This window comes from Capra hircus, chromosome 10 (genome assembly GCF_001704415.2).
Source record: "Capra hircus breed San Clemente chromosome 10, ASM170441v1, whole genome shotgun sequence".
NCBI lineage: Eukaryota > Metazoa > Chordata > Mammalia > Artiodactyla > Bovidae > Capra > Capra hircus.
In genome coordinates, this window is record NC_030817.1 from 22158581 (window position 1) to 22181645 (window position 23065).

Sequence of the window (23065 nt, forward strand, 5' to 3'; positions counted from 1 at the left end):
GTCCTTACTAATTAGCTAGGGTGGTGTTTCTCCACCGCACTGATTTTCTTAGTTGTTAAATGAGGAAGGTAAACAGAAGAGACACTTGTTTAAATAATACATTCCTCATTCAGTTCAGTTCAGTCGCTCAGTCGTGTCCGACTCTTTGCGACCCCATCAATCGCAGCACGCCAGGCCTCCCTGTTCATCACCAAATCCCGGAGTTCACTCAGACTCACGTCCATTGAGTCAGTGATGCCATCCAGCCATCTCATCCTCTGTCCTCCCCTTCTCCTCCTGCCCCAACCCCTCCCAGCATCAGAGTCTTTTCCAATGAGTCAGCTCTTCGCACGAGGTGGCCAAAGTACTGGAGCTTCAGCTTTAGCATCTTTCCTTCCGAAGAAATCCCAGGGCTGATCTCATTCAGAATGGACTGGTTGGATCTCCTTGCAGTCCAAAGGACTGACAAGAAGTCTTCTCCAACACCACAGTTCCTTGCAGTCCAAGGGACTCTCAAGAGTCTTCTCCAACACCACAGTTCAAAAGCATCAATTCTTTGGCACTCAGCTTTCTTCACAGTCCAACTCTCACATCCATACATGACTACTGGAAAAAACATAGCCTTGACTAGACCGACCTTTATTGGCAAAGTAATGTCTCTGCTTTTCAATATGCTGTCTAGGTTGGTCATAACTTTCCTTCCAAGGAGTAAGCGTCTTTTAATTTCATGGCTGCAGTCACCATCTGCAGTGATTTGGGAGCCCAAAAAAATAAAGTCTGACACTGTTTCCACTGTTTCCCCATCTATTTCCCATGGAGTGATGGGACCAGACGCCATGATCTTCATTTTCTGAATGTTGAGCTTCAAGTCAACTTTTTCACTCTCCTCTTTCACTTTCATCAAGAGGCTTTTTAGTTCCTCTTCACTTTCTGCCATAAGGCTGGTGTCATCTGTATATCTGAGGTTATTGATATTTCTCCCGGCAATCTTGATTCCAGCTTGTGTTTCTTCCAGCCCAGCGTTTCTCATGATGTACTCTGCATAGAAGTTAAATAAGCAGGGTGACAATATACAGCCCTGACGTACTCCTTTTCCTGTTTGGAACCAGTCTGTTGTTCCATTAGAAGTGCCTTTTATACTATATCCATTATAATATGTATGCCATCTTTTATAACAAGAACCACAATACCTTCCGTTTATTTAAAAACTTTCATCCGGTCTTTATCAGTAACTGTCATTTATGAGGCACCTTATGCGTGCTATGTGCTGTTGCTTTGTCCTAGAATGTGTAAAATAGAAATGAGATGTGCATAAACAATATAAGGGATAATAATAGCTGCCATTTGGGGACTCTGTGCTAATAGTATGCTAGGAACTTTCCAAAACGTTTTACATATTTTATCTCATTTAATCCTCATAATCTCATGAGACGGTACTATTATTAGTGCCATTTTACATAATGTAGAGAAAGGTTAAATAAATTTCTCAAGGTAATTCAGCAAGTAAGAATTGTAGCTGGGAATCAAAACAGTATACCTGATTGCAAAGCTTGTTGCCCTCATCGCTACATCGTTTGGCTTCCAGTACAGGAGAAAAGGATCTAAGTTCCATTAGGTAATTATCCATTTAGGGAAAATTTCTGGCAGATATACAGCGTTAACCCTCTGCATTTTCATCTGCTCCATCCTGAAACACCTAAAAAACAAAAAGTAAAGGGGAAATGCAAATTAAAACCTCAGAGAAGGACTTCTTGGGTGGTTCAGTGATTAGGAATCTGTATTGCAATTCAAGGGTTGTGGTCCATCCAGTTTGGGGGACTAAGATCCCACATGCCTTGGAGCAAGCCCTCGCACCACAAAGAGAGCCCATATGCCACAAGGAAAGATCTGGCATGTGGCGACGAAGATCCCACAAATAACATATTTTTAAAAAAACCTCAGTGAGACACCGTTATGCACCCATGTACAGGCGTGCATACTCAGCCATTCAGTCGTGTCTGTTTGTGACCCCCATGACCTGTAGCCCACCAGGCTCCTCCGACCGTGGGATTCTCTAGGCAAGAAAACTGGAGTGGGTTGCCATACCCTTCTCCAGGGGATCTTCCCCACCAGGAATTGAACCCATGTTTATTGTCTCCTACTTTGACAGGTGGGTTCTTTACCACTAGCACTACCTGGGAAGCCCTTACATACCCACCAGAAAGGGTAAAATGAAAAACAGAGAAAATACAAAGGACTGGCAAGACTGTGGAGCAACCAGAACTCTCAGGCTAGTGCTGCTGCTAAGTCGCTTCAGTCGTGTCCAACTCTGTGCCACCCCATAGACGGTAGCCCACCAGGCTCCCCCGTCCCTGGGATTCTCCAGGCAAGAACACGAGTGGGTTGCCATTTCCTTCTCCAATGCATGAAAGTGAAAAGTGAAAGTGAAGTCGCTCAGTCGTGTCCGACTCTTAGCGATCCCATGGACTGCAACGTACCAGTCTCCTCCGTCCATAGGATTTTCCAGGCAAGAGTACTGGAGTGGGGTGCCATTGCCTTCTCCCTCAGGCTACTGAAGGGAACATAAATTGGCCCGATCATTTTGTTAAACTGTTTGGCAGGATCAGCGAAAGCTGAAGCTATGCATAGCCAAAGATGTGTACATATGTTCACTTAAAGGACATGCACAAAAAAAGCTTATGCTTATACTTAGTAATAGCACTAAACTGGAAACTATGCAAATATCCATGCTGTTAGAAGTCAGTGTGTAACCAAGCAGGACCTTACTGGGCCTTCCAAGGACAGAACCTCTTGTTCCCCATGTTCTCCGCCTGCCTCTGGTCTGTAGAAAAACTTTAGCCTTCTACACTTTACCTGAATTCTAAAGAATAAAATTAATCAGAAGTGAGAAAATGCAGAAAGAAGGGGAAACACTCAAGCAAGACAAACTAATAATAGTTTAGCCATTAAACAAAGTCAAGGACCTTTAGTTACTCCTCAAGGGAGGAGGAGAAGGGGGCGACAGAGGGTTAGATGGTTGGATGGCATCACTGACTCAATAGACATGACTCTGGGCAAACTCCAAGAGATAGTGAAGGTCTCAGAAGCCTGGTGTGCTGTGGTCAATGGGGTCTCAAAGAGTCGGACATGACTTAGAAACTGGACAACAAAAGTTATAGATAATATTCTAAGCTATGTCCTTTGGGCTATTTTGCAGATACCAAAACCCTAGCAGGTAAAGAAGTTAACTATATGCTGTTAAAAGCATTAGATCCCAGACCAGTTGTAAAAGAAGGTTGATAATGTTGACTCCTGATTACCTCATCGCCAACCAATCAAAAGAATGTCCACGAGATGATCATGCACCGCCTCCCTCCCCCCTACCCCCCCACCCCCCGCCGCAACCTCTCTCCCTCATCCCCGTCTTTAGAAACTCTGCCCTGAAAGCCATCAGGGAGTTCAGATCTTTTGAGTCCTAGCTGCCTAGATTCCTTGGCTTGCTGCCTGCAATAAATGCTGCACTTCGCTCCACTACAACCCTGTGTCAGTACACCCACTTTACTGTGCACAGGTGAGTGGACAGAAGTTTCTTTTGGTAACAAATGTAGTGATTACTCTTAGTGGAGTAATGACTCTGAAAGAGAACATGGGAGCTTCTTGCTAATAATGTTCTGTCTCTTAATCTGAGTGCTGATTTACATGTGTGTTCAGGTTGCATGTTTGAGGACACTTTTCTGAAGGCATTTATACTTCAATAAAAAGTGGGGCTTTTTTGTGTGTGGGGCGGAGGGCTTTTATTTAGAATGAAGGTAAAGGAATGAAAAGTTTATAAGACTGAAGAAGAAAAAGAACAGGAGAGGAGACAAATATCGGTATAATTTTAAAAAACAGAAATTAGAATGGAAGGATACATCATTGGAAGGATCCCATAATAAGCTGTCTATATCCATAAGCAATCACCTTACATATAAGGTCCAGTCAACAAGCTCCATCTGTGCATAAATAATTTCCAATCAACTTGTTAGTATCTCACTCTTTGTTTTAGTTCCTTTGGACTGTAATTAAAAATTACTATTGACTGTGCTAAGTTGCTTCAGTTGTGTCTGACTCTTTGCCACTCTATTGACCCCAGACTCCTCTGTCCAAGGGATTCTCCAGGCAAGAATACTGGAGCGAGTTCCCATTTCCTCCTCCAGGGGATCTTTCTGACTCAGGAATTGAACCCAGGTCTCCTGCATTGCAGGCAATTCTTTATGGTCTGAGCCATCAAGGAAGCCGCTATTGGATGGGCAGCTTATAAACAACAGAAATTTACCTCTCACAGTTCTGGAGGCTGAAAAGTCCATGATCGAGGTGCCAACAGATTTATTGTCTGGTGAATGCCTACTTCCTGTTTTATAGACCAAGACCAGACTGTGTCCTCACTTGGCCTAAGAGATAAGGAGCTCTCTTGGGTCTCCCTTATAAGGTACTAATCCTACTCATGGTGACTCCACCCTCATGTTCTAGTCATTTCCCAAAGGCCTCCCCTTCCTCATACCATTACGTTGGGAGATAGTTTTCAACATATGAATTTTCAAAGGACAAAAAACATTCAGCCTACTGCACACTTAAATATGAAAAAACATCTAAGACACACAGTAATTGCAGGCAGATTCTTCATTGTCTGACTGAGCCACCAGGGAAAAGAATATGTATAGAACTCTTGCACCCAGCATTTTGAGAGAGCACATACTTTAAAAACAAAGAAGATTTAAGAAATTAATTTTGATTTAGGTCATTGAACAACTTTATACATATTGAAAAAAATGCTCTAAAGAATCTTTTAGTAAAATATTTTAAAAATTCTCCAAATATATGGAGTTTTAAAAATAATCATTTTTGTATTGTTTTTAACTTAATTATAATGTGGTCAGAGAATACAGCTCTCATTCTCTGACCACAGAGAAAAATGCTGTAAAAAATCTTTTAGTAAGATTTTTAAAAAATTCTCCAAATATGTGCTAGTGCTAGGCCACTTCAGTCATGTCTGACTCTTTGTGACCCCATGGACAATAGCCTGCCAGGCTCCTATGTCCATAGAGTTTTCCAGGAAAGAATACTGGGGTGGGTAGCCATTCCCTTTTCCAGGGGATCTTCCAGACCCAGGGATTGAACCTAGGTCTCCTGTGTTGCGGGCAGATTCTTTACTGTCTGAGATTCCCTGACCACATCGCACTGAAGTTAAAAATCAATAATAAAATAATTATTTTTTAAAACTCCATATATTTGGAGAATTTTTTAGAAACCTTAAAGTTATAAGAAGAAATCCCAATTTAAAATATATAATATTAGATTTGAGAAGTAAAAAAAATGCTATACATATTTAGAAAATGTACACAATACATGTAAACAGATAACATATGCTTGTTACACTAGAAAATAAGAAATACTGAAAGTCAATTATACAAGTGACCATCTAATACATTAGAAAGAAACAAGAGAATAAATTCAAAGCACTAGGAGGAAGAGGATAACAAAATCAGAGAATAAATTAGTAAAATAGAAAAAGACGTGATTCATATGGCCAACAAAACTAAGATTAGATCTTTGAAAGCGACAGTCACTCAGTTGTGTCTGACTTTTTGTGACCCCATGGACTATACAATCCCTGGAATTCTCCAGGCCAGAATACTGGAGTGGGTAGCCTTTCCCTTCTCCAGGGGATCTTCCCAACCCAGGGATCAAACCCAGGTCTCCCGTATTGCGAGGAAGATTCTTTACCAGTTGAGCCACAAGGGAAGCCCAGATCTTTGAAAACACTAGTGAAAAAAGTTCTGTGAGTCTGATCCAGATAGAAGAGAAATAGCAACAAATAAATAATGTTAGGACTAGAAGGGGAAACATAACAAAATACAACAGAGATACAAGAAATTAGAAAATATAATGAACTTTATTTCAAAAATGTTTTAGACAAGAGAATGAAAAGACAAGTCACAGACTTGGAGGAAATCTCAGCAAAATACATATTTATAAAGGACTGTTATCCAGAATATAGAGAGAACTTTTGAAATTCAATAACCCAGTTAAAAAGTGAGCAAAAGATCTAAATAGACATCTCAAAGAAGTTATATGATATCCAAGTAAACATATGAAAAGATTATCAACTTTACCTGTTGTTTGGGAATTGTAAATTAAAACAACAATGAGATACCAGTACTTCATTGAATCAGTAAATTATATTAGAATGGCTAAAATCCAAGCACTACAACAGCAAGTACTTCTGAGGATACCCAGCAACAGTAACTCTCATTCATTGCCTGTTGGAATGCAAAATAGTACAGTTCCTTCTGAAGATAGGGCTTCCCTGGTGGCTCAGAGGTTAAAGCGTTTTCCTCCAATGTGAGAGACCTGGGTTCGATCCCTGGGTCGGGAAGATCCCCTGGAGAAGGAAATGGCCACCCACTCCAGTGTTCTTGCCTGGAGAATCCCATGGATGGAGGAGCCTGGTAGGCTACAGTCCACGGAGTCGCAAAGAGTTGGACACGAGTAAGTGACTTCACCTTCACCTTCCTTCTGAAGATAATTTGTCAGTTTCGTAACAAAGTTAAACATAGTTTTGCCAGTCAGTCCAGCAATCATGCTCCTAGGTATTCACACAAATGAGTTGAAAACTTAGTCCACACAAAACTTGTACATAAATGTTTACAACAGCTTTCATCATAAATTGAAAGCAACCAAGATGTTCTTCATCAGGTGAATGGGTAACCAAACTGTGTTACATCCATGCAATGGAGTATTATTCAATGACAAAAAGAAAGTAACTATCAACGCACAAGAAGGAATCTTAAATACACGTTGCTAAGTGACAGAAGCCAATCTGAGCAGGGTACATACTGTGTGATTCCAACTACTGTACATGACATTCTGGAAAAGGCCAAAGTATGGTGACAGTAAAAAGATCAGTGGTGGCCAGAGGGCTACCCAGTGGTGGGGAAGAAGAGAGGGTGCATAGGTGGAGGGAGCACTGAGGATTTTTAGGGCAGTGAAACTATTCTGTATGGTACTGAATGACATGGTATTCTGTATGGTACTGAATGACATGATGCACGTGTCAAAACCCATAGGATTGTGCAACACGGGAAAATCCTAAACTATGAACTTAAGTTAGTAATAATGCCAATATTGGTTCATCAATTGTAACAAACATACCACACCAGTGGAAAATGTTAATATTGTAATAGGGAAGCTGTGTGGGGTGGGCTTAAAACTCAACATTCCAAAAACTAAGATCATGGCATCTGGTCCCATCACTTTATGGCAAATAGATAGGGAAAAAATGGAAACGGTGAGAGACTTTATTTTTGGGTGGGCTCCGAAATCACTGCAGATGGTGACCACAGCCATGAAATTAAAAGATGCTTGCTCTTTGGAAGAAAAGCTATGAAAAAAAAAAAAAAAGAAAGAAAAGCTATGACCAACATAAACAGCATATTAAAAAGCAGAGACATTGCTTTACCAACAAAGGTCCATCTAGTCAAAGCTATGGTTTTCCCAGTAGTCATGTATGGATGTGAGAGTTGGACTATAAAGAAAGCTGAGTGCCAAAGAATTGATGTTTATGAACTACGGTGCTGGAGAAGACTCTTGAGGGTCCCTTGGACCGCAAGGAGATCAAATCAGTCGATCCTAAAGGAAATCAGTCCCGAATATTCATTGGAAGAACTGATGCTGAAGCTGAAACTCCAACACTTTGGCCACCTGATGCGAAGAACTGACTCATTGGAAAAGACCCTGATGCTGGGAAAGATTGAGGGCAGGAGGAGAAGGGGATGACAGAGGATGAGATGGTTGGATGGCATCACCGACTCGATGGACATGAGTTCGATCAAGCTCCAGGAGTTGGTGATGGACAGGGAATCCTCGAGTGCTGTGGTCCATGGGGTCACAAAGAGCCGGACACGACTGAATGACTAAACTGAACTGTAGGGGTTGGGGGAAGGCATATAGGAACTCCGTACTTTCTATTAGAATTTTCTCTGAATCTAAAACTGCTCTATAAATAAAGTCAATTAGTTACAAAAGAGAGAGTGATCATGCTGTGAACTGCTTGATTTATCTGAAATGTAATTAATTGATTCCAAGGACAACTTAATGCCAAGCACAGGGATGTCATGTACAGAAAATTCAAGAGGAACTGTGGCAAAAGCGCTAGTGGCCTACCCAGTATCCATTCTCCTCTCTACTTAGTAACAGTAGTCAGTGTATTACATGCATTAAACAATACATTTTTCTGTCTCCATTGTGATTAAGTATGGTGGCCATGTGACTAAGTTCTGGCCAAAGAGGTATAAACAAGTTATAAATAAGTTTTTGCACTTGACTTTGGGTAAAGTTATTTAAAAGGTCCTTTTTAGTGGTGGGGGGTGCTTTTTGTCATTATGCTTCTTTCTTGCTGAGACTAAAACCTGATGGCTAGAGTGCCACAGCCCCCTGCCACCACAGTGGCACCTTGAAGATGGAAGCCAGATGCCTGGAAAGGGGGAGTGGAGAGGTTGAAGAAGCCTGGATTTCTGATGTCTTCTGCAGTTTCTATACTAACCCTAAGTTTAGGTTACTTCTGGACTTCTTTTACACAAGAAAATTAATTGTTTTAAGTCATGCAGTCGTCTTTGCTACTATCAATAGAACCTAATCCTTAAGTGATACAGGAAATGAAAGATACTAATAATGAATGCATATCACACAGGTCAACTAAAATCTGCTGAATACAGTGCCCAGTAGATGTACAATAAAGGTGAAAACCATTTATTCGATTTGTTTAGTGTGTTGAAGATAAAGGTCAAAACTTAGCGGAACCACTAAATAGGCTTATTCAATATCCTGTTTCCTTCCTTTGAAATTCTGTCATTCCTTTCTGCCCACTGATCCCTTCTATAAACTTTTCTAATATTTTAGGTATTATATTATACAGATTATAAAAATATGCAGCTATGCACTCAAGAAGCTTACAAGCTAGCTCGGAATGCAAAGACTTTACTGTCAGCAAGTGAGAAAAGGCATCCTTTCTTGGTGGTTTAGAGACTCAGAACACTTTTTTCTCCTAAGGAAGTGGAATGAGACTATCTCTTGGGGAAAATGCCCATATTCATTTAGAAGAAATTCATGAAGGCCCCTTAGAGTAAGGGTGAGATACACACACCCCCACAACGAGACAAGTTCATCTAACAACAGGGGTTGAAAGCTGAATCTTCCTGGAAGAAAGACATCTGGGAGGAGAGACTGTGGGAGAGAAAGAGTGTTTAAAATGTTCGGGGATGGGATTTTAAGTTCCTTATGAGAAGTGTGTGCATGTTATGCAACCTCATCTTCTCTTCCTCGTAGGTAGGTGTCCATAACGTCTGTATCATTCTCTAATGCTTTTGTTCCAGGAGATTCATTAGAGGAATTTGAATAGGTATTTAATTTTGCATCCAGGTTTCCAGGAGGAAAAGACAAACATTATTTGGGGCTTTTTGGAGCTGAGGGTAAAGAGTAGGGTAGACTCTAACATCTAGGTCACAAAGAGAAGAGCACAGAAACAGACCTCCAGTTAAATGATGGATTGAGCCATATGTAACTCCACTTCCTCCTGAAATCTCTCTTTAAAAATGGGAAAACACAAACCTTCAAGGTAAAAAGATATAGAAAAAAAGAAAACCCCCTAAATGAGAAAAAAACAGAAGCTATTTATTCAGAACTTGCTATAGGAGGGAGTCAGCCACCATCACTTGTGTTTGGCAAAGACTCAAAGGCAGGCAGAGAATTGGGGAATCTTTATAATGAAAAAACGAGAAAGCTTTAGATCTATTCTGAATGGAGGTCATTGTCCTGGGGAAGTTCGGTTCAGTTCAGTTCAGTCACTCAGTTGTGTCTGACTCTTTGCAACCCCATGAACCACAGCATGCCAGGGCTCCCTGTCCATCACCAGCTCCCCAGAGTCTACCCAAACTCATGTCCATTGAGTCGGTGATGCCATCCAACCATCTCATCCTCTGTCATCCCCTTCTCTTCCTGCCCTCAATCTTTCTCAGCATCAGGGTCTTTTCAAATGAGTCAGCTCTTTGCATCAGGTGCCCAAAGTATTGGAGTTTCAGCTTCAACATCAGTCCTTCCAATGAACACCCAGGACTGATCTTCTTTAGGATGGACTGGTTGGATATCCTTGCAGTCCAAGGGACTCTCAAGAGTCTTCTCCAACACCACGGCTCAAAAGCATCAATTCTTCGGCGCTCAGCTTTCTTTATAGTCCAACTTTCTCATCCATACATGACTACTGGAAAAACCGTAGCCTTGACTAGACAGACCTTTGTTGACAAAGTGATGTCTCTGCTTTTTAATATGTTGTCTACATTGGTCATAACTTTCCTTCCAAGGAGTAAGCGTCTTTTAATTTCATGGCTGCAATCACCATCTGCAGTGATTTTGGAAGGGAAGTTAAGGATGGGCTAACTGGAAGCCAGGATTCTTATGTGATTGATTTAGCTTTCTCTGTTTGGTCCTGTATTGGAAGTGGGGGCCAGGTATAAGGAAGCTGACTCATTGATAAATTCTGACCATTCTCATGCCAGTTAGATGCTAACCACCTGGCTTCCTAGGCCGGTTGCTGTGGAGGTTCTGGGTCAGTGTTCTCTTGTCATACATGGAATGGCTATTTGTCCATTCATATGGTTGATTTTTCACAGAAGAGGAGATGAAATCACTAACATTTCGGAAGCTGGAAAGCAGAAGGATGGTGGGAACTGACTTAGCAAACTCATCATCTATCAACGGACAGGCCAAGAGAAAGCCCCATTCGCCCCCAAAGAACCACTGAAAGACTTGAAAACAGGGAGTGCCAGGTATCTCAAAAACAGGTGTAGGGGTTTCCCTGGTGGCTCAGTGGTGGGGAATCCATCTGCCAATGCAGATGTCCCCAGTGCAGGGGACACGGGTTTGATTCCTGATCTCGGGAGATCCCACATGCTGCGGAGCAACTGGGCCCAGGCACCACAACTATTGATCTATGTTCTAGAACTGCAGCTGCTGAAGCCCATGTACCCTGGAACCCGTGCTCTGCAGCGGGAGAGGCCGTGGCAATGAGAAGCCCACCCGCCACAAGGGGGAGTAACCCCTGCTCGCCACAACTAGAGAAAAGCCTGAGCAGCAACAAAGACCCAGCACAGCCAAAAATAAATTTAAAAAAAAAGAAGAAGTAGGGGTAAAGTTGGGACTAAAAACACAATAACTGGTTAAAAGTGTACTTCAGAACCAGACACCAGACTTCCTCCCTTACTCCCAAATCACTCCCCTCCTGGCCCCTGCAGAAGGCTTAGGCTTGATTCCCTGGAGAGGTTAGAGGTGACCCTATCTAGTCAAGGATAGGTGTGCCATACTAAAGAGAATTCAGTGAAAAATCACTGAGACTCCTGCACTACTGTCCCGCATCAGCAACCAGTGTTAGAAGTCAAATGCTGAAGAAAACTTCAGATAATTTTGATATGAGCACATATCAAATTTTCATTTTCATCTTGCAATGAGGAAGAAGCTTCGTAGTAGGATATAGGGAAAAGTGTGAAATACTTTCAAATGGACAGAAAGATTACTGAGAAATTGGAGACTATGCATTGTTTTAAACAGTCTGGTAAGTGGAGACTTCCCACTTATCAGATTCTATGGGATTTATACTTTTTTCTATCTTTGAACTATTTCACATCTCTGAGGAGATATAAGCTAATTTGTTAAAAACTGATAATAATGCAATTAATTATTGTCCTTAGATTTGCAAAAAAAATCCTGTTACATAAAGCTTCTATTGACATCACTGTCCCCCTACATCCTCCAATAAGCTGGCTTTGCAAATACTAAGAAAATTGGTTTCAACAATTCTGATAGGCTTAGATACTTCGTCTGGCCTTTGGATTTTCCTTTGAACCGATTGTAACATCTTTTCCAGTTTTCTCAATAATAAGTTAAATCTTTGACACATTCATTTCATATTTGCATATGAGTATTTTTTTTAACAATAATCCATTAAGAAATCAAATTCAAAGGTCTACTTTTAGTAGAGATATTTGAGAGGAAGAGATTGGTTAGAAAATCATTTTAGATACAAAAACGAAAAAATATTTGGTAAAAATCACTATACTCTTAACTGAAAAGTGGGTGGATAACTGGTTTCTCAGAAGTTTTAATCCCATTAGTTGTGAGTATTTAATCAGAAATTCTAATTTCTTCCTGGAAAGAGGCTGTATGTAAATTACCTCATGCAAAAATTGCATCCTGGTCCTAGTTAGGACTTTTTTTACAGATGATGATTCCCAAAACTCCAGTCCAAAGCTGTGCCTCTAAATACTTGTCGTATCAGTGCTACACAAGATGCTGGTCTGAAATGAGAAATCAACCTTGCTCCAGAATGTAAATCAGCATTCTGCTTCCTTCACTGAAAAATCTTCCTGCAAAAAAAAAGTAAAGGGTGATTAACACAGTGCTTGCTACCAGAGTTTATACTCTAGCAAAAGGTTTCATCATGTTAAGGACTGGTAAAAACAGATTACACAAAATGGTGGTTCAGTTCAGTTCAGTTCAGCTCATTTCAGTTGCTCAGTCGTGTCTGACTCTTTGCAACCCCATGTACCACAGCACTCCAGGCCTCCCTGTCCATCATCAACTGCCGGAGTCTACCCAAACCCATGTCCATTGAGTTGGTGATGCCATCCAACCATCTCATCCTCTGTCATCCCCTTCTCTTCTTGCCCTCAATCTTTCTCAGCATCAGGGTCTTTTCCAATAAGTCAGCTCTTTGCATCAGGTGCCCAAAGTATTGGAGTTTCAGCTTCAACATCAGTCCTTCCAATGAACACCTAGGGCAGATCTCCTTTAGGATGGACTGGTTGGATCTCCTTACAGTCCATGGGACTCTCAAGAGTCTTCTCCAACACCACAGTTCAAAAGCATCAATTCTTCGGCACTCAGCTTTCTTTATAGTCCAACTTTCTCATCCATACATGACTACTGGAAAAACCATAGCCTTGACTAGACAGACCTTTGTTGACAAAGTAATGTCTCTGCTTTTTAATATGCTGTCTACGTTGGTCATAACTTTCCTTCCAAGGAGTAAGTGTCTTTTAGTTTCATGGCTGCAATCACCATCTGCAGTGATTTTGGAGCCCCCCCAAAAAAATAAAGTCAGCCACTGTTTCCACTGTTTCCCCATCTATTTGCCATGAAGTAGGATCTTAGTTTTCTGAATATTGAGCTTTAAGCCAACTTTTTCACTCTCCTCTTTCACTTTCATCAAGAGGCTCTTCAGCTTCCCTTCACTTTCTGCCATAAGGGTGGTGTCATCTGCATATCTGAGGTTATTGATATTTCACCCAGCAATCTTGATTCTTGAAGCTTGTGCTTCATCCAGCCCAGCGTTTCTCATAATGGTGGTACGTACGCAAAATGGAATATTATTTAACCTTAAAAAGGAATGAAATTATAATACATGATACAACATGGATGAAGCTTGAATATATACCATGCTAAGTGAATAAGCCAAACACAAAAGGACAAATAGTATATGAGTTCACTTATATGAGGTAGCTAGAATAGTTAAATTCATGGAGTAGAATGGTGGTAGCCAGGGGCCAGGGGGAAGGCATGGGGAGTCATTGCTTACTGGTAGACAGTTTCAGTTTGGGATGATGGGAAAGTTCTGGAGATAGTGATCATAGTTGCAAAGCAATATGAATGTAATTAATGCCACAGAACTGTACACTCACAAATGATTAAAATGGGGACTTCTCTAGTGGTACGTTGGATAAAAATTCACCTGCCAATGCAGGGGACACAGGCTCGATCTCCGGTCCAGGAAAATTCCACATGCCGAGGAGCAACTAAGCCCTTGTGCCACAACTACTGAGCCTGCATATTATAACCACTGGAGCCCTCAGGCTCCGAGACTGTGCTCTGCAGCAAGAGAAGCTACCACAGTGAGAAGCCTGTGCACCAAGAAGAGCTGCCCCTGCTCACCACAACTAGAGAAAGCCTGTGCACGGCAAGGAAGACCCAGCCCAACCAAAAATTAAGTAAGTAATTAAATTTAAAAAGAGAAAAATTTGTTAATGGTTACAACAGTTCAGTTTTAAGATATTTATTTGTGAACAGCATTGAAACATGTATATTACCATATGTGAAATAGATCACCAGTCCAAGTATGATGCATGAATCAGGGCACTCAAAGCCGGTGTACTGGGACAACCTTGAGGATGGGATGGGGTGGGAGGGGGGTTCAGGATGAGGGACACATGTACACCCATGGCTGATTCATGTCAGTGTATGGCAAAAAACACTACAATACTGTAAAGCAGTTAGCCTTCAACTGCAATAAATAAATTAATTTTTTTAAAAAGATTTTTATTTGCCTCATAATTTAAAATAGGATTAAAATGATAAATTTTCTCTTCTGTGCATTTTGCCACAATTTTAAAAATTGTTTACTTATTTATTCATTTATTTAATTTTACATTTGGCTGTGCTGAGTCTTTTTTGCTGCATGGGTTTTTCTCTAGTTACAGTGAGTGGAGGCCACTCTCTAGTTGCAGTGCATAGGTTTCTCACTGAGGTGGCTTCTCTCGTTGTATAGCATGGTCTCTAGGCACACCGGCTTCAGTAGTTGCAGCGTATGGGCTCAATAGTTTTGGCTCACAGGCTCTGGAGCACAGGATCAGTTGTGGCATACCAGCTTAGTCTCCCCTTGGGGCATATGGAATTTTCCCGGATCAGGGATCAAACCCACATTTCCCGTGTCTCCTGTGTTGGCAGGCAGATTCTTTACCCCTGAGCCACCAGGGAAACCCTGCCACAATTTTTAAAATTGCATGCTAGCTAGACCAGAGACACTTTGATTTCTATTATATTAGATTCCAGGTTTCTCAAACTAAATTTATCAACCCAACAGCTTTTTTTCACACACTACAAACTACCTCCTCTCTGCTCCTCACTCCACATCTTTCTACACTACTCACTTGGTTACTAATACTAGAAACCTGTGAAATGTTCTAGAACCCTTCTTTTCCCTCATCTTTGTGTATGTTATCTAATCCTGGTTGTCTAACTGTGCTGGTTGTAAAGAAATTGTTCCTCAGCTTCAAACCCTCCCACCTCTACTCTATTTTTTGATGCTGGACTAGGTCTCTGCAGTTCACATATTTCCTTTGCCAGTCTGGCTCTCCGTTAGCTTCTGCCAATAGTGGGAGATCTGAGGCAGGAATGAGAGAAAACGGACTTGCTCCTTCCTGTTCACTTCCTGTTTCTATCAGTGTCATCCAGGCAACAGTTGTCTGTGCCAGCAGTAACAGTTGGTTCCATCTTTGGGCTTCTTTCCATATTCCCATTAGGAGCTGCATCACATTCCTCAGAGATACCAGTACCAGCCAGCCAGCCACCCTCCTCAGAGGTCTGAGTCCTGAAATGCAGGCCCTCCTCTGAGCCACTGAGTTACCAGAATAAGTCTGTATAAGACAGCGTGTTCTCCTCAAGGTCTGGATTCCACCTCTCCAAGGCCCCTCCTTCAAGTGTTCGGTCCCAATATTCCCAACCTTGACCTTTACTTCTCCATCTACTCTTCGCAGCGACTACTTTCCTGTTTCATTTCCCTTTCTCAATTCTCCAATACCCGTGATAGCGCTAATAACTCTTTGTGTTAGTTTCCTCAGTTAAATAACTCCTGTGGTTTGTTTCCTCATTGAATCCTGACTAATAAGAAAATAGTCCTAAGCGTGGTTCTAGGAAAGAGACTTTCAGATATAGGATTTGGAGTTGATTTGATCATACCCTTACATTCAAACTCAATGTTGAACAATTCATCAATGGGAAATGAGATGCAGTAACATCACAGATAATCAACTTATCACCTGAAGTGCCCACTAAAACAAATGCTTGGAGCCATGCTTGACTATTTGATGGTAGAGGTGATTGTCATGGGGCCTCAGCGGTGTTTTCAGGTAGCTCAGTGGTAAAGAATCAGTCTGCCAATTCAAGAGACATGAGTTCAATCCCTGGGTCAGGAAGATCCCCTGGAGTAGGAAATGGCAATTTGCTCCAGTGTTCTTGCCTGGAAAATTCCATAGACAGAGGAGCCTGGCAGGCTACAGTCCAAGGGGTTGCAAAGAGTCAGACATGACTGGGTGATTGAGCAGGCATGCACACATGCACGGTGACTGTAACAACTATAGGTTGGGAGTGACTTTATTTTCACGCGCTGAAGAACTTACATAAAGAAATGGAAAGTCCAAGTCATTAAACATTTGGTTCAAGGTACAACAAAAGCTTCTACAGAAGCCCTAAAAAAACCCCTTCCTTTTTGTACCTGAAGGCTAAAACAAACAAAAGTTTAATTGTGCAGTTTTCAGAATAACAACAGAAGTTATCTCATAGCCTTGCCAAAACTCTCTAGTGAAAGAGCATTACTTGGGAAGAATATGACACTGAAACTTGGAATGGGGACATTAGGACTGACTCAAAGCTAAGATTCTAGACTGCTCAACTCTCTCCAGTATTAGTGGAAACAGCCTTCATCCCTTGCTTAAAGTCCTGTAATTATATCATCTGAAGGATGCCTATTTTCTTCAGTTTCACTCCCACCACTCACTGTTAACTGTAGGGTTTCTCAGTGCCTGTGGATAATTCTTTGTTGTGAGATGATGTCCTGTGCACTGTAATATGTTTAGCAGCATTCTTGACCTCTACCTAGTATATTCAGTGGCACCTTCTCCAGCCTGAGTTGTGACAACCAAAATTATATCTGGACATTTCCAAGTGCACCCCAGGGGGAAAAATCATACCAGGTGAGGACCACTACTCTAGATTCAAATTAGGGTCAGATCTCAACATATTCCACAGATTGACTGGGAAGAAATCATTTGTGCTTAATATTGCAATACTTTGCTGATTTATATTTGCAGAAACTTGGAGAATGTGTGAAACAATGGATCCTTCCTTTCCAAGAAGGAAATAAAGAAGATATAATGTAATATTAGATTTGGTTGAATTGTTGATGTGGGCACACTTATCACCATTCTAGATTTAATGTGTTAACTGTGCAGCTGGAAATGGCTCTGATAGTTGGTTGAATGAAACTTCATTTTCATGATGGCCTATATTCAATAAAATTGAGATGCAAAACCTTCTGGCATAACTTAGAAGGAATCCAAAGTCTTAAGGAGACAGAAAGGTTGGAGTGGCTCTATCATGTATGAACTGCCACCCCATCACTATTGCATCTGAGAAATCCCAGAAGACATTCCCTTCTCTAATGCATTGAGAAATATATCAGTGAATGGGTACCAGTATGCCTGTTAACTATTTGGTGACTGTTTTCTCTAGACAGGTTTGGCAGAGGGAGAAGGTATAGTTGAGATGGGTTTCTGGATTTCAGTGGAGAGAACAGATGGGATCCTGGAGGTCAAGTCAGTGTGAGTGAAGAGACAACGTGTGGACTTTCTTTCAAAGAGTCTAGTAGGGAACAAAGAGGACAAAAGAGTCACTTTGCAGTGCAAACTCTTGACAAACACTACCTCATTGAGGTAATCAAGGCAGTAAGTCATGATGACAGTACATACTTGCCTAAATAAACTAGGGCTGCCATAACAAAGCAGCTTAGATTGGACCGTCTAAAGAACAGAAGTCTACTTATAGTGCTGAAGGCTGTGTCAGCCGATTCTGTTTCTGCTGAGACCCCTTTTCCTGGCTGGTGAATGGCCACCTTCTCACTGCGTCCTCACATCATGGAGACAGAAAGCTCTCTGGTATCTCTTCTTATAAGGACACTAATCTTATTGGATCAGGGACCCTCCCTCATTACTTCACGTCAAACATTAATTACTTCTGATAGGCCCTATGTCTCAAAACAGTCAAATTGGAGCTTATGGCTTCAACATATGAATTTGGGGAGAGTAGACAGGGGAAGAAACAATTCAGTCCATATAATACCCTTGATATAGTTTGATGAATATGTCACTTTCCCTCTGTGCTCTTTGTCCCCAAAACATATAACCCCAGTCAAATTATGAGGTAAACATCAAACAAATCCCAGTTGAATGATGTTCTACAAAATATTTAACAAATATTCTTCAAAACTACTAAGGTCACCCATGCACTAATGGTCAATTAATCTATGACCAAGGAGGCAAGAATATACAATAGAGAAAAGACAGGCTTTTCAATAAGTGGTACTGGGAAAACTGGACAGCTATATGTAAAAACAATGAAATTAGAACATTCCCTAACACCATACACAAAAATAAACTCAAGATGGATCAAAGACCTAAATGTGAGGCTGGACTTTATAAAACTCTTAGAAGAAAACATAGGCAGAACACTCTTTGACATAAATTTCCACAATATCTTCTTCGAACCACTCCTTAAAGTAATGAAAATAAAAACACAGATAAACAAATGTTTATTTTATTAGATAAATAAATTGTTTATTATTTATTTATTATTATTAATTTGACCTAATTAAACTTAAAGGCTTTTGGAGAGTGCCCTGGTGGCCTAGTGGTTAGGATTCCAGCTTTCACTGCCAAGAGCTTGGGTTCAATCCCTGGTTGGGGAACTAAGATCCCACAAGCTGTGTGGCATGACCAAAAATATAGTCCTAAAAAAAACAAAAAAATAGCACTACCATATTATCCAGCAATCCCACTCGGGCATATATTTGGAGAAAATCATAATTTGAAAAGATACACACACTCCAATTGTAGCTTCCCTGGTGGCTCAAACAGTATCTGTCTGCAGTGCAAGAGACCTGGATTTGATCCCTGGGTCAGGAAGATCCCCTGGAGAAGGAAATGACTACACACTCCAGTATTCTTGACTGGAGAATTCCATGAACAGAGGAGCCTGCTGGACTACAGTCCATGGGGTTGCAAAGAGTCGGGCATGGCTGAGAGACTGACAGTATTCACTGAAGCACTATTTCCAGTAGCCAAGATATGGAGGCAACCTAAAAGTCCATTGACAGAGAAATGGATAAAGACTATGTGGTACAAATACACGATGGATTATTACCAGCCATCAAAAAAACAAAATAACTGAGTGAAGTAAGAAAGAGAAAGACAAATATCATATGATATCACTCCTATGTGGAATTTAATTTTAAAAATGAACTTATTTACAAAACAGAAACAGACTTAACAAATATTGAAAACAAGTTTCTGGTTACTGAAGGGGAAATGTTGGGGGAGGGATAAATAAGGAGCTTGCGACTGACACACACAACACTATTATATATAAGAGATATAACCAGCAAGGACCTACTGTATAGTACAGGGAACTATATTCATTATTGTGTGAATACACATGAGAACTACATGAGAAAAGAATCTGAACAAGAATGAATATATATATATATAACTGAATCACATTGCTGTACACCTGAAACTAACACAACATTGTAAATGAACTATACTTCAATAAAATTTTAAAAAAATAACTCCCAAGATCATCAAAAACAAGGAAAAGTCTGAGAAACTGTCAGAATAGCATAAGAAGACATGTCAGCTGAATGTATAGCGGATCCCCTGATGAGATCCTGGAACACAAAAGTAATCTGATGCATGGGTTTTAACAATTATGTACTGATATTGGTTTATTAGTTACGAAAATGTGGACTTCCTTAGTGGTCCAGTGATTAAGAATCTGTCTTCCAGTACAGGAGACACGGGCTCCATCCCTGGTCTGGGAAGATTCCATATGCCGCAGAGCAACCAGGCCCATGTGCCATAAGTACTGAACCCAACTGGCTTAGAGCAGGTGCTCCACAACAAGAGAAGCCACCACAGTTAGAAACTGCAGCTAGAGAGTAGCCCCCACTTGTCGCAACTAGAGAAAGCCCGCACGCAGCAACAAAGACCCAGCATAGCCAAATATAAATAAATAAATAAAATTTAGAAATAAAAGAAAAATGTGTTATACTACTAAAAAAATATGACAAATGTACCATACTAAGATACATGTTAATAATAGGGGAAATTGGTTATGACATATATAGGAACTCTCTATCTTCACAAGTTTTCTGTAATCTAAATCTGTTCTATAGTAAAAAAATTTACTTAAAAAAAAAAAGACAATGTGGGAAGAATTATCATAATGAGCAGCAGGAATGAAATTTGATATGCAAGAATTTGGGGCAGTGACTGATTGATCCTGGTGTCCCAAGTTAAATGGACAGCTTAATAAAATGTTACTGGAATTCCACTTATGGTATGTCCTAGTAAAACCCTGTGCTGGACCTGACAAGGACTCTGGACAAAATACACACAAACCAACTCTGAAGGCACTGGAGAGCGATTAAAAAAGAAAAAAAAGCAGATAGATTTTGACAGGGGGTCACACCTAAAATATAGCAAGCAATAGCATGGGTTGAATTTTCTATCTTATAAAGTCTTGAACCTGAAGGCAGGCTTCATCCAGGGCTACTTACTTCAAGTGCTAAAACTCTGATAGAAAATTCACAGTCTTTCTGGCCCAAAAGACCAGAGGAGAGAACTGGGGTGGCGGGGGTCGGGGGGAGGAAACCACAACTGTTGGACAGTGAGAGGAGAATCCAAGAAAGGAGAGAACCAGAGAGAGTGAGCCACATAATTTGTGTTTAAACACTGTTCAACTTCTGGTGAACTCCTGAATTGTATATTTTGAGGGCAAACTGCAAACAGCCCAACAAAAGATAAAACAACAGAAAACTGAAATTTGTGCTGCAGCCCCAAAACAGAATTTGCAGTTTGAATCATCCACAATGGTAAGCTAAAACACCACCACAACAAAACTGACGCTCTTTAAGAAAAACAGCTAGCAAACATCTAATAGAGACTAGGCAGAATATAGTCTCCACAACGATTCAAAATTACTTGATGTATGAAGAAACAAGACCATGTATCACATCTTCCCAAGAGAAAAGACAATCAACAGAGGTAGATACCAATATAATACAGTTGATGCAATTAGCAAAGATTTTAAAGCAGAGATTATAGCCACTTTAAATGATACAAAGGGAAAATGCCCGTAACCTACAGGAAAATAGGACATCTCAGCAGACAAACTGAAATGATAGAAAAGAACCAAATGGGAATTTTGGAAAAGGAAAAAAAATTCTGAAATAAGAAATTTTCACTGGGTAAGTTTAATAACAGAGTTGAGATGATAAAAGAGTCAGTGTCTTAACTTGAAGACAGGTTAATAGGAATGATCCAATATGACAAACTGAAATGAAAAATCATTGGAAGGAAAATGAACAGAGCTTCAGAGGTCACTGACAATATAGAAGAAAAACCTAATGTATATTAAACTAGAGTCCCAGACAGACAGGAGAGAAAAAGAGGCAGAAAACAATATTTGATAGACATACATTTACAGACCCCCAAGATCTCAGTAAATGCCAAATTGTATAAATTCAAAGAAACCATGCCTAGGCATAGAATATTCAAACTGTTGAAAACCAAAGGGCATATTCTGAAAGTAACGAGAAAAATGACTCATTACACACAAGAGAATAAGGAGTCAAAAAACTACTAATTTGAGGGCTTCCCTGGTGGTCCAATGGTTAAGAATCTTCCTTGCAATGTAAGAAACATCAGTTTGATCCCTGGTCCAGAAAGACCCCACATGCCATGGAACAGCTAAGCCTGTGCGCCCTCACTGACCGAGCTCACGCACTGCAAGTACTCAAGCCTGCGTGCCTACAGCCTGTGCTCTGCAACAAGAGAAGCCACTGCAATAAGAAGCCTGCACACAGCAACTAGAGAAAGCCCAAGTGCTGCAACAAAGACCCGCCACAGTCGATGAACAATAAACAAATAAATACATCTTTAAAAGAAGCCAACAGCCTACTACTTTTCACCAGAAACGATGGAGGACAGAAGACAGTGGTCGTGCCATGCAGCTTGTGGGATCTTAATTCCACAACAATTTCAGTGAATTCTCTACAATTTAGTCCTTGGTTTCAATATACGCAGGGAGGACCTTGAACTGAATGTGAGAGGTAAATAACATTGCCTACAGATAGATAGTCTAACTATAACCCCATGGCAAGCATTCTTCCTGCCTCAGGACATTTGCACTTGCTATTTCCTCTGCTTACTAGGCTCTTCCCCCAGATATCCCTGAGGGTTTCTCCTTTACCTCCTTTTAATCTTTATTCAAATGTCTCTTTTCTTGGTGATGCTTTCTCTTTCCACCTTATTTAAATCTCAAAGTAGTTATCATCATACAACATATAATATAGTTTACCTTATTGACATTTTGTGCCCTTTGGAAAGTAAAGCAGGGAAGGACAGAGAATATTATCTAACTTGTTCAATGCTATACCCTCAGTGCATAGAACAAATAGATACTCAAGAGATATTTACTAACCACAGAACACTATGCGATGAGGGGTAGAGTTAAACTGTTTTTCATGGTTTCCTCTCAGACATTGAGGAAGAGCAGAAATATGGATTTTAACTTATTATCTTGGTTTACAAATTTTTTTCAGTTTACAAGTTTTTTTCAGTGTTGGGAGACACTTGAACATATTTGCCAACTTAGGGGGAAAAGCCAATAGAATTGGATGGGTTAACATATACTCGAAAGAGAGGATATTTAACGGAACAACACACATGAAGAGATAACATGAGATGGTTCTAGAGCACAGGGAAAGCACTGTGCTTGGGTAAGAGGAGCTTTGCCATGAAAAGACCTGAAATTGAAGTTGTCAACCAATGTCCTCCATGATCCTGGTGAAGTGGATGGAGAGGCCAAGGCTAAGGGCAAGGACTTGAGGAGTGTGCTCAGTGTATGAGGGTTTAGGAAAGGTGGTATGGTTGTATTAACAACAATATTTTATTTAATCCTCCCATCAGTTCTATGAGGAGTTATTATCTCCACTTTACAATATTATTCCATTTTACAGATACAGGAACAGAAGCCTGTCTTCACTTCATTCACCTCAGCAAAGAAATAGGAATGGTCTCCAGCTACCCCATCCTCTAGCGTAATGGTCCCCACAGTGGAGCAGAATGGGCACATCCAGGGTGCGTGATGGTCTACTGGGATGTTAACAGAAAATGCTAGATTTATATTTATA